The 14,519-nt window shown below is 41.6% G+C and overlaps 1 protein-coding gene across 4 annotated transcripts in view; it reads left to right on the top strand.

Annotated features, from left to right (window-relative positions):
• Positions 1-14,519, top strand: part of NCALD (neurocalcin delta) — a 456,181-nt gene that overhangs the window by 16,430 nt on the left and 425,232 nt on the right. The window contains exon 1 of one of the 4 annotated variants that reach the window (XM_063643503.1): positions 11,808-12,089. The exons of 2 other annotated variants lie outside the window; for them this stretch is intronic. The gene's annotated coding sequence lies outside the window, so the exon portion shown is untranslated. Of the gene's footprint in view, positions 1-11,807; positions 12,090-14,519 lie in introns of those variants that run through there. One more of the 4 variants, XM_063643501.1, reaches the window with a different exon arrangement.

The following is a 14,519-nucleotide window of genomic DNA, read 5'->3' as shown; positions in this document are numbered from 1 at the left end:
CAGGCAGTCCCCAGCTGAGGCGGGGGAGCTGGCCTGCCCAAGTCTCAGCCAAGTCTCCTTCCCTCCCCCATCCTGTACCTTGCTGGCCTCTAGTTCCTGCTTTTTGCCTTCTCTGCTGGCGGCCAAGTGGGGACCAGGAGCAGGGGCAGGAAGGGCCCCTCCTGCCCCTACTCTTGCCCGTTGAGATTTCCCTCTGCAGGTCAGTGTGGGTGGGGTGAAGAGAAGGACGCAGGCCTTGGCCACCACTGACGTCTTGGCATTGGTGACAGTCCTGTAGGGTCAGAGGCACTGAGACGCTATGTCTTATTTGGAACTCTAAATGCATTTCCATAAAAGAAGGACACAAGTTGTGGCAGGACCCTCAAGAAAAAACTATGTGACTTCTCAGGAATGCTTTCTTTAGGGTGACATAAGTCAGTGCTTACAGTGTTGCTGTTAGAGGAGAACACATTCTAAATTCTAAACATTTCAGGTTAGAAAGAAACTTAGGACACAATCAACTTGTAACTCAAGGGACTGTCTCTAAAGTCAAAAATTGGCTTATTCCCACGTGGGAATGTCTCTTTACATGGGACTCGGGAGTGTGCTGAATGAGCTCAGCCCTTCTTTCCTTGGCCCTCTTCTGTAGCTGTAAGAATACTTTAGTTCTCTGATTTTTACAGTAGCAATTGTACTAAAAAGTTCATACCTTGATTTTACCAGAAGGGTGGGGGAAAGGCCTTGGGGAGTATAGATTTAATTCCTTGATTATTGCCTTTTAGAAAAGAATGCAAAACAAAATGTATCAGGACCATCGTTAAAGACTCTTATTTTTTTCCTTAAGAAATCCAAATTTGTTCCTTTTTAGGACGCTTGTGTGCCTCTTATTCATAATGCATTTTGGGGAACAGAATTGAAGAATATTTCTATGTATATATATATATATATATATATGTAAGTGTATATATATATATGTACACACATATATAGGCTGTGGATAAATAATTTTTTAAATTAAAAAGTTTCTTGAAAGTTGATTTATATCATCTTTCTTTGGTAAAATCAGTTTTTTTTTAAAGGGCTGGAAAGCATACATCAGCAGTTCAGAATGATTAAATAGTACTTACTTGGAAAGGGACAAAGTCTGTGAACTTACTTGTGTGGTTTTCACAGAAGGGGACAGAGCAGTAGAAGAATCAAAACCCTCCAGCCTCAGGTGAATTTTCTTTCCAACCTCAGAAGGGGTGGGCCCACTTGACACAGGAAGCGTCATAGGAGAGTGGTTTGAGTAATGAAAGAAAGCTTATGGATTGGGCTTAGCTGTTGTCTACATACCGAAAGACAGAATGGTCTACAGAAACTCTCCTAATTCCACAGCCTCTGCATTTTCTTGCAGAGTGCATGCATTACACATAGGACACCTCCCCTACAAGAACAAGGAGCTGCAGACATAGCTAGAGCTATAGACTGCAATTTAAGAGGAGGCTAAGCTTGAAGCAGTTGCAGAGAAAGAGAGAAGTCTTAGAGGCTGTCATGTCAGCCCTGGTATATGAAATTAACCAGCCCTGAAGGTTCAGTGCAGGACCCTAGAGGATCAGGGCACACTGCAGGATAAGGATGAGAACAGGGATGTGTCCACACATCCGAGACACTTTCCTGTGCTACCCACAGCTGTAGTATATATGTATGTGTATATATATATATATATATGCATGCTAATAGTTTTACACGTATTGTGTAAAAATATATTTATACTTAAACATTTAGAAAATTGTTGTTCTGCCGGTGTGGTGGCTCACGCCTATAATCCCAGCACTTTGGGAGGCTGAGGCTGGAGGATCACATGAGGTCAGGAGTTTGAGACCAGCCTGGCCAACATGGTGAAACCCCCCCACTACTAAAAATACCAAAAAAATTAGCTGGGCATGCTGGTGCACACCTGTAATTCCAGCTACTTGGGAGGTGGAGGCAGGAGAATTGCTTAAACCTGGGGGGCAGAAGTTGCAGTGAGCCGAGATCACACCACTGCACTCCAGCCCAGTTGACAGAGTGAGACTCCGTTTCAAAAAAAAAAAAAAAAATTGTTGTTCTAGATGGGCCATCTTGGTGGTAAAGGACTAGGATGTCACTCAAACTAATTTGAGTAACAGGGGTTCTTGTAGCAATGACTATCTCATTGATTCAGACCTCACTATGTGCCAGACACTGTTCCGAGTATATTATCTCACAGAATCTTCTTGCCGATCCTGGGAGGTAGTGTGCTATTATTCCCACTTTACTATGGAGGAGCAGGCATAGAGGATGTTCTCTAAGGCAGCTGTGTGTGAAGTGGGTGTCAGGAGTCGCACCCAGGAGGCCACTCTGGAGCCATGATTTCTAACTACTATTCTAGACCTGTTCCTGGAAAAGGTTCCATGACAGTGAATCAAAGTACAGCTGGACCTCATGGGGTTCAAAACAGGGGACTGGAAAATCGGGAATGGAGCCATTTTCTTTCTCAGAGGTCATGTGGTCTCTGCTCAATTAGCCCCTCTTCTTCTCTGCTATCTTGTTTCTTTATCTTACATATGGTGCCTGAAGGGTCAACCAAACCCATAAGGCTGTACCATGAGACTTCAATTTCCCTCAGCAGCTCCTGGCATAAATTTATAAGCAAGAGATTTCTATTAGTCCAGCTCACTGAGTCAGGCAACACAAGCTGTTGGAGCCCGGGCAACAAAATAATTACCTGCCTTTGTGTTGCTGTTTATCTTAGTTTCATTGGTGGCCATTTCCCTGAGCAGGGGATTGTGGGAAAGACAGTGCACACTGGAATGGGAAGTAGTTCATAGCAAGAAATTAACATCTCTGGTACAAACTCATTGTATACTTTGATAAACATTTTTTGTTATCTTTACAAAGTTTCAACTTAAAATAGTCTATATGTATCTATATCTATACAGTCTATATCTCTTTAGGTTACAAATGATAGAAACCTGATTCAAAGGGGCTTAGAAAAAAAATCAAATTAATTGGTTCACGTAATTGTAAAGGCAAAGGCTTGCCTGGATCAAGGTCTCAAGCAATATTATCAGAAATCTATCTCTTGGCTCTATGTTCCTCTGGATTGATTTTATCCTCAGGCATGTCCTCTCTACATTATATCGAGATACCATCAGAAGCTCCAGGCTTATCTGTTCGCTGAACAATCCCAGCAGAGAGCTTCTCTTTCCCCATAGTTACAGCAAAGTTCCCAGGTTTGATTCTCATTGCCCTGAATTGGTTTCATGCCTATCACTCAACCAAACATGGCAGCCAAGCTGATTGGTCAGGCCTGGGTCATTGTCCATCCCTGGGAAGGGGTTAAATCTCCTTCCACTCCCCACACATGCATTGAAGCACATGGACTGGGAATGGGGGAGTGTGGTCTCCTGTAACAATTGACATGTTAGTACCACAAGAAATGGGAAGGGATACTGTCCATGCAAAAACAACCCACATCACTATTGAACATTTGCAGGTCTATTACAAATAACTGGACAGCTGTAATAAAGGTTTTGGGGCCCAGGAAAAGCAGACTGGACCACAGGCTGATTCTTATGTGACAAATTTAAAGACCTAGGAAATCCAAAGTGCAGGGGTAGGCCTACATCCTCTGTGGTTTTTTTAGGTTATAATTCTAAAAGATGATGATATTAAGTCAAAGAAAATGGTTATTAGGATTTGCAACTTTTTGAGAAAGGCAATCACAGGATGGTGTTCTTTACTTTTTGATCAAGTAGAAGGATAAGACTTGAAGGGCTTTTGCTAGGTGCCCCCTATTTGAAATCTAAGCTGTTCTGGCATTAAAATGACTTTGGTAAATTACATACAGGCTTTGTGTAAACCTTCACAGTGCCTAGGATTTAAAACCCAGTTTATTTAGCTAATGATTAAAATCCCCAGTTTATATATCAACGATCTTAATACTCACTGGGAAATAATTGCTTGGTTTTTAACTATATAATCAGGAACTAAGTATATAATTAGGGACTTGAAGTCCTGTGGAGAATAAACCAGCAAGTCTTCACGCTTGCGGATATAGTTTGAGTCTACACGACCTCAGATGTTCAGTAGCAGCTTGTGTGTATGTGTCTGTATGTGTATGCGTGTGTGTATTTGTAGATATAACTTTGTACTAACAGAATTGCCATATCTCTTTGCTTACTCCACCTGCTACAATGATCCCAGATGTCCATTGGAACAAATTATCAGCTTATTTTGCCTATCAAATTTTTCAGGCAGTTGCCTTTTCACTTATTTAAAAATTTGTATTTAAGGGATTAAAAAAGTCCCCTAATATGCCAAAATGTTTCTCTTCTGTTGATTTTCATGTAATGTTGACCTTCATATTTAAAAATTGTTATTTCTTTGCATGCTGTCTTGAGGTTTTTCAATTGCAAACAACAGTGAGATAGGCATTGAGGGGGTCAGAGTGCCTCCCAGCTACTCTAGAGGCTGAGGCAGTAGGATTGCTTGAGCCCATGAGGTCAAGGCTGCAGTGAGCTGCACCACCGCCCTCTAGGCTGAGTGACATAGTGAGAGCATGTCAAAAAAAAAAAAAAAAAAAAAAAAAAAAAAAAGAAAAAAAACAACCAGCATGGGCTCTAGGGTCTGACTGCCTGGGTTTGAATCCTGGTGGTGTCTTGCCAGCTGCATCACTATGGGCAAGTTACTTAACCCTTCTGAGCCTTTATCTCTAATAGTTTTATATAATTTTCCTAACACTGTGCAGTATGGACTGTCATTATTTTCTCTTTTAAGAGAGAATTGGGTGTTAGGGAAATTGTATAAAACTATTGGAACTGTGCCCATCCCGTAGTAAGCAAGCACTCACTAGGTGTTAACTATTAATAGGATTTGAACAGGCGGAGAAAGGGGTAGAGTGTGTTTAGGGAGAAGAGAGGTGGCAATCGTTGGCAAGGACAGTAGAGGGGAGGGAGGGCACAGGGACAGCTGGGAGATTGGCGTGGAGCTGAGTCCACGAAGGTTCCTTTCCTCTGAGTCTGTATTTTCCAAAGAGTCTCCCCTTATTCATCTGGTTTCCCCAAAAGGACTTCAAATTCCAAGAGAAGCATATCCGGCTCCACCTGACAATATGTTTCCCAGGATACTCAAGTAAAGTGGCCTTCTGGTTTATCAATCAGTGTCTTGAGCATTTAGTTGGCATGAATTGGTCCCCTAGGGTCTCATCACCCCCAAGTGAACTGATAAAATCAAATTCCTGCATGTGCAGAGCTGAGGACCAGGCCTTGGACCTGTAGTGACCCCTGAGGGGCACAAGAATTGTGAGGCCCAGCTGGAAACTGAGAGCTCACCTCTCTCTCCTCTCCCTTGATCTTGCCATTAAACTTTCATAAATGCAACGAACTGCATCCCAGACATCCAGTGGGATTGGGCAGAGCCTGGTGTGCAGAAGGAGGAGCTCAAGAAGTGCTTCTGCAGTGGAGGAAGAGCACTCGCTGCTGCTGAGGCAATGGGCAGTGGAGCGGGGCTGGGGGGGTCATGCCTCAGAAGCTGGGCTCTGGGTTCTGCTCCCTTTCTCCACTTGCTAGGTGCCTTTGGAAAAATCCCTTAACTGAGCCTCAGATACCTCATCTGTGCAATAAATATCAAATCCGAAGGCGGAAGACTGCTCCATGTCCTCTGGTGTCCCTGCCCACTCTGACACATGTGCCATAACAAGGGTACCCCCAGAAAGGGTTAGGGGTGTTAGGGCACAAAATATTTCCTCCCTGTGGAACTCAAGGGGAGCTACAGGGTAGTTTCTGCCTTCGTCTCTGCACTAATTGCTTCACGTTTGCTTTCCTTGTTGCCCTATTTGAAATGTAAGCTGTGTTGTTGGGTGGAGCATTAATTGTGAGAGGAGGATGGACGCAATTTTTTTTTGTATTACCTACTGTGCCCGTCACAATTCTGAGCATTGAAAAGGGCTCAATATACATTTGTTAAAATGAATTGAATATTATTGCCTAGCAATCAATGAATTACATCACATTCTTACTCAAAAGACATTATTTGCTTCATTTACAGTATAGCAATAATAAGAAAAACACTACAAATAAAACTGATTCTTTTGAAGAATAGAGGATGAGTTTTAAGAGCTATGAGTTCTGTTTCAGAGTTGCATTTACTTAGTTACAGCTCATGTTAGCTTGTTATAAGATGCTTTATTATTTAGAAGTCATTCTCCCATCCCCAGCTTCAACTCCATAAGATAGAAAATTAAAACATTGATTTTGTTTTAAAATTCAGGCTCCCACACAGCCCCATTTGTAAGAGTGAAAGGTGTTAATACTGCTAAGTTGCCCTTCATGTAATTTGGATAAATGCTGCTCACATCTTTATTTTTCTACCCTTTCTTCAAAGGGGCATTCATTTCTAGTCTGAGACTAATGTGGGAATCTATTACACTGGTCAATAAATGAACAGCCTGTTCTTATACATACAAGAATTCCAAAGGCTCTCATTTTAGCCACACAAAAGGAAAACAAAACACACACATCAAACACCTCATTTCCACTTGTTCAAAGCTTCCGAGAATAAGGTTATGGTTGCGATATATTCCTAGGCCTTCCTTTGTGAATGCATAGGCCAGCAACACAATCTGGAAATAATTCCCCGCACAAGCTAATACTGTTAGGACTCGGCTTTCTGCCCTGGATCCAGTGCAGCCTTCGTATATAGAGGGCTGCTAATTCACCACTAAACCAGGTGTCAGCTAGAGGCCTGCAGACACCCTTTATTTGACTTGTAGTGTTTTAAAAACTTTTAAAAATTTGCTGCTAACTTAAAAGAGGATATTTTATAAAAATGAGGATTTCAGGCTTCTCCTGAAAAATCATAATATCTGCATATAATACTGGGTCCAGTTCCTGCCTGGCAGCAATTGGAGAGCTGAGTGATGCGTGTTCTCTTTAGAGAGGATGCATGCACACCGGTCCTCACCCTTCTGTCTGTCACACATCCTGACTGGCTTCACGTGCCCACATGTCTGCCTGCTCCTTTAAGCATTTTTGAGGGTTTTTGTTGCTAGTCGCGCTATAAAGTATACATAACATAAAATTTACCATTTTAACCATTTTTATGTGTACAGTTCAGTGGCACTAAGTACATTCACATTATTGTGCAACCATCACCACCATCCATCTCCAGAACTTCTTCATCTTCCCCAACTCAAACTCTGTAACCATCAAACAACAACTCCCCACTTCCTCCTCCCCACAGCCCCTGGTGACCACCATTCTGCTCTATGAATTTGACTACTCTAGGCACCTCATATAAACGAAATCATACAATATTTGTCCTTCTATGACTGGCTTATTTCACTTATCATAATGTCCTCAAGGTTCACCCATGTTGTAGCATGTGTCAGAATTTCCTTCCTCTTTAAGGCTGAATAATGTCTCACTGTATGTATATACCACGTTTTGTTTATCCACTCATCTGTTGATGAAGTTTTGGGTTCCTTCCACCTATTGGCTAATGTGAATAATGCTGCTGTGAACATGTGTGTAAACTCTCTGAGTCCCTCAAGCATTTATGTTTCTTGACGATTTTCTCAACAATTTCCCAGCTCTGCTCTTGTAACTCCAGCTTTTGTTTCTCTCACTGGTGCCCCAAAGCCTAAACATTCCAGGACTTCAGCTTAAATAATTAACTTTTGAGGAAGCATTGAAAAACATTCTTCAAGATATCTCAAGAAAATGACTTGGGTTCTTTAAAATTGTTAAAAGCAGTTGCTGTGGGATTTTCAAGATTTAATGTCACATTAATAAAAAATCTGGATATAACATTTTGTGATTTATTCCTCCTTGAGTTTAGTTATGAAAAGCTCCTATTTGAGGAAGACATTTGCAATATATTTGATTGTTTTGATCTGAACAAAACTTGTTCATCCTGGTTCGTGTGCTGTGTATGCTAAAGAGGGCTTTTGTTGTAAGTGTTGATAAGTGAGGAATATGAAAATAATTTAGGTTTTATTTCCAAATTTTCATGTTACATTAAGCTAGGAAACGTGTGATTATTTTCAGTGAGTATTAAATGGAAAGGACAAAATACAGTTTTTGCTCTTTGTTTTCAGAGACTGCTATTTCTTTTTCTTTCTCTTCTTCTTCTTCTTCTTCTTCTTCTTCTTCTTCTTCTTCTTCTTCTTCTTCTTCTTCTTCTTCTTCTTCTTCTTCGTCTTCCTCTTCTTCTTCTTCTTCTTCGTCTTCCTCTTCTTCTTCTTCTTCTTCTTCTTCTTCTTCTTCTTCTTCTTCTTCTTCTTCTTCTTCTTCTTCTTCTTCTTCCTTCTTTCTTCTTCTTTCTTCTTCTTTTTTTTTTTTTTTGTCTTTGAGACAGAGTCTTGCTCTGTCTTGCTCTGTTGTCCAGGCTGGAGTGCAGTGATGCGATCTCAGCTCACTGCAACCTCTGTCTCCTAGGTTCAACTGATTCTCCTGCCTCAGCTTCCTGAGTAGCTGGGATTACAAGTATGCACCGCTTTGGTAATTTTTTTGGTAATTTTAGTAGAGATAGGGTTTTTTTTTGGTAATTTTTGGTAAATTTAGTAGAGATGGGGTTTCACCATGTTGGCCAGGCTGGTCCCAAACTCCTGACCTCAGGCAATCTACCCACCTTGGCCTCCGAAAATGCTGGGATTACAGGTGTGAGCCACCGTGCCCAGCCGAGAGATTGCTATTTCTGATTTTTTTTTTATTAATGACTACATCAACCTAAATGTCATTATCTGACAGAAGCACGTGGCAATTCAACTTTATTATTATGGGAACAAAATCTTGATGTCAAGATTCAAGGATCAATTGTGTATCTTGATATGGGCATATTATCTCTTGATAAGGACTTGGCTCTCCCTGTTTACTTATGTTAAAATGAATACATTTAAATTTCAAGACATGTAGGGGAAATCCCTAAAGTTAAGATCTAACATTCTTGTCTCATCTAAGTGTGTTGTACTTTGGAATGTTCTTTTCCACCTGCTCCCCATTCTCTAAAGATACTGTTAGTGACTGTGTGAAGGAATTTTTTCCCTTGACAAGTCTTTGGTGCCTTGGACTATTGGTGTAGCATGGATTAGTAAAGGAGGCCATTTTTACTACTCAGGACTGTTTTGTTTGCAGGAGACAAATATCTAATTCAAATTGCTTGAACAAAATAGCTTGCATAACTGAAAATTCCAGAGGTGGAATTCAGATCCATTTGGATCAAGGTGTACAAAGAATGTTAGGAACCTGTCTTTCTCACACTTTCTACCTCCCATCTCTGCTTTCATCTGTGTTGACCGAATTCTCAGTTGGTTCTCTCCAATATGAAGCCAACATGGCCATCAACAGCTCCAGGTACACAACACCCTCACAATTAACAAGCTTAGAAAAGAAAAAAACTTCTATAGTAGCTCTTGACAAAATTACCAGTGAGAGATGAAGTCAGTATTGGGTTACATGCTCATCTCTGAGCCAATCACTGTGGCAGGGGATGAGTATCATGACTGGCCAAACCTAGTTCATGTGGCCATCATGGTATAAGAAACTGAGGAGTGGCTGGTTAAATTCCAAGTATTTGGGAGGGCAGGGTCTGGTGCCCTCCCTCCTCACAGGGAGGGTGGGGTCTGATGTCAGAACAAGAAAAAAGATGCTTCAAAACTCTCTTAGGAGAAAGACCAGTTTTATTCATCCTTGTTTCTTTTAGGGTGAAAGACACAAGGCCTACCAAAGTTGCTCAATTATGGTTGCTGATTAAATGAATGTATAAGGAGTGATTGAAGAGAGTTTAATTGAAGAATTATCTCTATGGGGTCAGTAAGGTTAAGGGAAACCAGCGAGGGATGATTAAGCCCCCCAGGGTCAGCAACTTGGGAAGCTGTAAGAATCCTCAGGCCAAAAGAGGCCGGGGGGGAATAGTTCCTTGAGAAAGGATTAGCTGGAGAGGGAAGACTGGCAGGAGCTGAGCCTGGGGTTAGAGGAATGCACCATTGTCAAAATGGGGCCTGGTAAGGAGGAAATGGGGAGGATAAATACCCCAATTGCTCTCTCATCCCACCCTCCACCCTCTGCAGTCCTTCCCATTACCTCAGCCCATCTAGAAGCCAGAGGGTAAGGGACATAGTTAATTTAGCACATGAAGATCAGTCTCCAGCGATCTGGATGGGCAACTGGAGGTCATCCCAATCTTCTTTCTCACTCTCAGTTCTCTTTTGACTTAGTCCTAAAGCATATCTTGGATGTATTCATGCCCCACCCACCACCTTTCATACCCAAACACAGACTATACTTATTTTACTGCCTCATGCCACATGCCCTTTGCAGGGGCACAGAGATGGCTGTGCAGGAAGTGTCGTGCACATTGTGTGAATCACGTCTTCTGAAACTGTCCAATTCACAGTGTGTTCTGTGGCCTGGCGTTTGCATTACATTGTGATTTGTGTTGGCTGCTGGTGAGGGTGGGAGAGTTCAAGGAAATAAGAAATAAAGAGATAGGGTGAAGGCTTGTCATGTCATTATTTAAAATTAGGAAATAATGGCCTGTTTAGTTTCAGGGGTGAAACTTTGATTTCTCAGGTTATCAGACAGATGCTGTCAGAGCAGAGAGCAGTAAGACCAAGGTTTCAGTGCTAAAAATGATGAAATCAGTTGATGAGAGTCTTGTATAAGGAAGTACTTTTGAAAAGAGGTTATTGATGATTGCCAGAGAGGAATGCTAACAAGTAAGCAATATCCAGCTTCATGGAGTTATCCAGAACTGCTGGCCTTGGACTTCATGACCCATGCAACTTCTGATGAAACAGCATCTACATGTTTCACCGGGAAGGGATCTGGAATAAATATCTTATGATGAGCCACAGAGCAAGCCACACAGCACAAAGCCAAGAGCAAGAAATAATACGATCACCATGCACTTAAGCACCGCCATGGTTGGACCTGGGTGTGGGGGCCTTTGGTTGTGAGTAAGGACCCTGGCTTACAGGCTTGTTGTACAGATGCGTGAAATAATAGGTGGAAAATGCTCACAGACTATCAAGTGCAGCGTGAATGTTAGATGCCATTCACTATTTTTTTTTTCCTCCTGTGCTAGTTCCTCTGTGGTTCCTAACTGTTAGTCTCTCTTTTTAAAAATGTTTAGGCTGTGGGACTTAGGTAAGTGAATACTGTGAAATGTAGGTAAGCTATCCGGGAACTGCTGGTCTTCTTAAAGCTCTAACGTACGTGACTTCCGGTGATGCTCATGTTTTCAGGGCTGTAATTGTATTTCCCAGAAGTCATCCACTATGTTCAGTATCTTTCCCCTTAAAATTCATGTGTTGAAGTCTTAGGCCTCTAGTACCTCAGAATGTGACTATATTTGAAGATAGGGTCTTTAAAGAGGTAATTAAGGTAAAATGAGGTCATCTTGTTACCAGTGGAGGGTGTCCAGGTTCTTGGCGTTTTGAACAAATAATTGGACAAAATGCACAAACAAAGCAGGGAAAGAATGAAGCAACAAAAGCAGAGATTTATTGAAAACAAAAGCACACTCTACAGGGTGGGAGTGGGCCCCAGCATAGGGGCTCAAGAGCCTGGATACAGAATCTTCTTGGGTCCAAATACCCTCTAGGGGTTTCCCATTGGCCACTTGGTGCTCACCTCATGTAAATGAAGTGGTGGCCTGCCATCAGTCTAATTGGTTGCAGAAAGCAACCAACCAGAGGCTGAAGTCAAGTTCCAAAGTTCACACTCCTATACAAATGTCTGATTGATTGCAAAAATCAACCAATCAGAGGTACTTTCAATTTCCCATCTGCTGTGCAGAAAAGGTGGGGGTTTGCAAAGGGAGTAGTCTCTGGTTCTTTTGTTACTTAGGCTGGAAAGTTAGGATTTTCCTTTCAATTCAGTTCTAGGAAGTCAGCATGAAATGCCCTTAGGTTCCCTGCCTCCAGACCCTATTTTTCTGCCTCAGTCCTGGTGGGCCCTAATCCAATATTGGTGTCCTTATCGGAAGAGGAGATTAGGACACAGTTACACACAGGGGAGACAACGTGAAGACACAGGGAAAGGATGGCCACCTACAGTCGAGAGAGGCGTTAGAAGAAACCAACCCTGTGGTTGTGAGAAGCCAGTGTGAGTGCTCTTGAAAATTGATCTTTGCTCTTCAGCCTGCTGGCCTTGTTTTAGCCTCATCCCTTGGACCGGTATTTACCCCATAAGATTCTTCTTTGAATTTACCTTTTGGATCTTTGGATCAGTTTCCTGCCCTTTAGTGCCTGCTCATGTGACCATACTCTTCTTTATTAGAGGCAGGGGGACAAATGTTCAGGTTTACCCAGGCCTGGGGAGATTCCTGGGATGCAGGACCTTTAGGACTAAACCTGGGATGTTCCTAGGTAAACTGGAATGAGTTGTTCACCTTGATAAGAGAGAAGCTTTAGCAAGATTTATTTATTTCAGCTTACTGGCTTTGTTGAAAGATGACTAGTCTAACAGGATGTTATAACTATTGTTACAATTATTGTCTTTGAAATGTTTATACACATACATTTAGAAACTATTTTGAAATGGGTGCTTCCACCATGAGGTAAGCCAAATAATGAAAAAAACAGATTCAGATACCTTTCACTTCCATTATCTCCTACTTAGTTTCATTTTAACAAGAATATTGACTTGAGTTTGTATTATTAATAATTTCATACATTTCAGGGTGTACATGTTGAGTAATTATCTCCCCAATGCTTCTAAGCATTTGCGTCAGTTAACTGAACCTTTTAATGAACCCACTAACAATGTCCTTGGCATTGTATAAAATATAAAATTGGAGCCAGTCCCTAGTCAATGGGTTTTAGCTGGTCCGAGCCTAACAGATGCTCAAAATCAAAACACAGGTCCAAGTTGGTTTACCTTTTATGGCCTCATTTTGGGCAATTGGAAAAAAATGAGGTGTTCAGTTCTTTAGATCAAGTAACGAGGGCTCCCGCCTCACCATCAGAACACGTGTTCTTTATTCACATCTCACTGGCCCAGCTCAGTTCTTTAGCACAAGCCACCCACCACATGTGGTCCTGCCTCCCTCACTCCATCTGCCACCCTCTATCTCTAGCACCCTTCTCAGTGTCTTCCTGGATGGGGCAGGAGGAAGTACTGGACACATTCCCAGCTCCATTTGACCATTGTACCACCCTCATATCATGTGACATGGGCCTTACTTTATACTCAACAAAACATACATTATTGCTAAAGCCAAGGCAGGCTGAAGTCCAAGCTAACTTCTCTGTTTTCCAGGGCTACTGCAACAAATTAGAACAAATTGAGTGGCATAAAACAACAGAATTGTAGTCCCTTACAGTTCTCTGGAGGTTAGAAGCCTGCAGTCAAGATGCCAGCTGGGCCCTGTTCGCTCCAATGGCTCTAGGGGAGACTCTTCTCTTGCATCTCCCTAGCTTCTGGTGGTTTCCAGCAATCCTTTGTGTTCCCTGTCGTGTGGACACATCACTCCAATCTCTGTCTCCATCTTCCTATGACATTCTTATCTCTGTGTGTCTGGGTCCAGATTTCCCTTTTATAAGGACACCAGTCATTGAATGAGAGACTTCCCTGATCCAGTATGAACTCATCTTAATTGATTACATCTATCAAGACTTTCTTTCCAAATAAGGTCACATTTACAGGTACTAGGGGTTAGGACTTTGGAAGATAAAATTCAGCCCATAAGAATGTCTTACTGTAAATCCCATGAAGAAGAGAATTTGCTCATTAATAGGACTTAGTGAGATCTCGACCACACACTCAAGATACTAACAATTGCTGGCTTCGAAGCAGAATGGAGTAGTGGAAATAGTACAGGATGTGGAGGCAGATGTGTTTAAATCCCAGCCTTAGTACTTGTTTGAGAGACCTTAGGCAGATCACTTCCCTTTTCTGGTCCTCAGTTTCCTTATTTGTAAAATGAGTACAGTATCTACCTTACAGAGCTATTAGGAGGTTCACATAAGACGAGTTATACCAAGCATCTAGTACAGTGCCTGGTACAGACTAAGTGCTCATTTAATGCTATTTTCTACTTCCCTTTTAAATTGAGCTGATTTCATGTAAATAAAGTTGCAAATTTCGTCGTATTCTTAATAGAATTTAGAAGTAAAAACTCTCTGGCTAATATTGAGGTTATTAGTCAGTCTGAACATCATCTAAGTTTTGTGTTTGAAGAGTGATCCTTTTGGAGTGTGATTGATAATTTTGGATATACAACAGGAAATTCCTTTCATCATAAATGGGGTGGTGAAATGTCCATCACTGGATACTTTATAGATAATCAAATACCCGGGCTCATTTATGAATAATTGCCTTAGGGATGTGATTGGAATTGATTAACCCTGATGAATTCTTGCCACTCTGGGCTCATCTATCTTATCTTCAGGAATTTGTAGGGTATTAAGGTATTTAAGGGCAGAGTTTGTTTCTTTTCATTAACTGTCACATCAGTTAGGAATTGTGTTTGACTGCAAGGTAGAGAGTTGACTTCAGTGGCTCAAAAGCACAGGATTTGTTTTATTTGCTCTT

This window comes from Symphalangus syndactylus, chromosome 7, assembly GCF_028878055.3.
Source record: "Symphalangus syndactylus isolate Jambi chromosome 7, NHGRI_mSymSyn1-v2.1_pri, whole genome shotgun sequence".
In the NCBI taxonomy this organism is placed as follows: Eukaryota; Metazoa; Chordata; class Mammalia; order Primates; family Hylobatidae; genus Symphalangus; species Symphalangus syndactylus.
The sequence above is the reverse complement of the archived record's forward strand: the minus strand, read 5'-3'. Positions and strand labels throughout refer to the sequence as shown.